The sequence below is a fragment of the Palaemon carinicauda genome, chromosome 22 (assembly GCF_036898095.1).
Source record: "Palaemon carinicauda isolate YSFRI2023 chromosome 22, ASM3689809v2, whole genome shotgun sequence".
Classification (NCBI taxonomy): Eukaryota; Metazoa; Arthropoda; class Malacostraca; order Decapoda; family Palaemonidae; genus Palaemon; species Palaemon carinicauda.
The window spans coordinates 16,745,503-16,748,002 of record NC_090746.1 but is presented as its reverse complement, the minus strand read 5'-3'; the positions used below and the strand labels follow the sequence as shown (position 1 = coordinate 16,748,002).

Genomic DNA, 2,500 nt, shown 5'->3' with positions numbered 1-2,500 from the left:
TTTCTTTGATTTAAAAATAGCACTGAGTGTTAAAATGGCAATGTCATAGTTTTGAAATTATACAGTAGTTATATATGTTTCGGAAATTCTATTTCAACAAATTCATATTCCATTTTATCGAATAATCATGGATGGCAATAAAATATAAAAACAAGTTGGAGCAAATGTTTTTATGTTGACCAGGCTGACATGATACTTTTTATAGTTTATATATGACCTATCTGTTTTTGGCGTTGTTACTGTTTTTAGAATAATTTATTGTTAATTTATTCACACCATTTATTTATTTCCTTATTTCCTTTCCTCACTGGGCTATTTTTCCCTATTGGAGCCCTTGGAGTTATAGCATCTTGCTTTTCCAACTAGGGTTGTAGCTTGGCTAGTAATAATAATAATAATAATAATAATAATAATAATAAACATTAGAAATGTATCCCAGTTTGCAGAATATAGCATTTATTTTGAATAAATGGCGATCAAAAGTTATTGTGAATTATTTTACCACTAACTTCTGAGCGACTAAAGATAAGAGAATTTTGTCGTTCAGCACCACTGACAACTAATAATATTTTCCACGTAAAATTATAACTTCACGTAACACTCTCCCTTCTCCCGTGAACCTAATGTCAAATACCCTTTATTTCACGAGTTCGCTCTAATCTATGATTACCAGGTACGTTATTGTTTTTACCCATCAACCAATACATTATCTAACGATCCATCATACCATCCTTGTCATAATTCGAATTGTCGCCTTTCCATAATATAAAGAAAAATAAGCAAGTGAAAAATCGTATAAAAATAGGTTGCCATCGGTATTGATCTCGTGAGATCGTACTCGTAATTATTGGGATTACTTTTTTTACAGCACAGTTCAATACCTCTAAATTTCTACCTTCGATAAGAGAGGATGGTTCGCTGAGCAAATACTCCTGATGTGAATTCGCATGCGTGTTTACAAAGGTATTCGGTTTATTTTCTTGTTTCTGTTGTTCCCAGTGTATATATGAAAACTATATTTTCGTTGATGGTAACTAAATATGTTAGTATATTTTCTTTTTACTGAAACTTTATATTAAAATAAGTAAAAGGGAAGTTTACGCTTAAAAAGACAATACGGTATATGATAAGCCTCGCAAATAAACTGCAGCTCAAATGGGGATCTACTTTTTATTAAATAGGAGTAGGGAGAGAAGAGACAGACCGACAGAGAGAAACGGACATATTTACAAAAAGACATAAACAAGAGTTTTATCGTTTGCGTACAAAAGTATTATTATTATTATTAGCTAAGCTACAACCCAAGTTGGAAAAGCAGGACGGTATAACCTCAAGGGCTCTAACAGGGAAGCAGAGCCCAGTGAGGAAAGGAAATAAGCAGATAAGAGAAGTAATGAACCTTTCTTAATTGAAAGTTAAAATTCTGATGTTCGTCTATGTTATCAAGATGCAGAAGAATTTCAGTCATTCCTTCCGGATTTAGAATGGGAAATTGTGTGGTCTATAAACACAAACCCTCACACACACACATATATATATATATATATATATATATATATATATACACTGTATATATATATATATATATATTATATATATATATATATATATATATATATATATATATATATATGTATATATGTGTGTGTCTGCCTTTGTGTATATTGTATACACACACTAATATATATATATATGTGTATATATATATATATATATATGTATATAATATATATATATATATATATATGGATATATATATATATATATATATATATATATATATATATATATATGATATACATATATATATACAGAGGATACATATAGAAATATGAGTCAGAAGGAAACCGCCTCCCAGTATTCAAAATGTCTAAAGATATGATGCCACATGTCTCAATGACCTTTTCCATGGCATTAGCTGACGCCGAACTGCTGCTGGGTGGCTGGGATCGAACACACACCTTTCAGAATGTTTGACTAATGCCGTACCAGCCCTCTATAGTATAAATAAACTCTTGGTGTTTTATGTATGTTTAGGTTATACTTGCGTGTATTATGTACATTGTATGTTAATACATGGGCACATAAACAGACAGTGCGTACAGCAGCAATATGCAGTAGGTATAAGTTTGATGAAATTTGAGTATAAGCAATAAAAATCAGTGAAAATATTTTCCTAAATGTATTATGATTAACTCATGTTTTTCAAAAAGTTTGAATTTAAATGAATTTACTGCAGTTGGCCAGAGTGGTGATGAAAACTGGCCAAACCCCTGAAATGAATAAAGACATTTCCTGCAGTGGACTAAAAATAGCTGTATTTGTTATTTTGTTGTTGTAATGAGACCTTAATCAACTTAATGATAATATTTTTATATCGAATTTTATTGCATGTTGAATATTTTACACACACACACACACATATATATATATATATATATATATATATATATATATATGTGTGTGTGTGTGTATGAATGTATATAGTGCTTTGAATGCT

General features: G+C 30.0%; 1 protein-coding gene across 1 annotated transcript in view; it reads left to right on the top strand.

Moving 5' to 3' along the window:
- The window catches only part of bap (bagpipe), a 15,931-nt gene that overhangs the window by 7,823 nt on the left and 5,608 nt on the right, over positions 1-2,500 (top strand). The gene's annotated exons all lie outside the window — the stretch shown is intronic.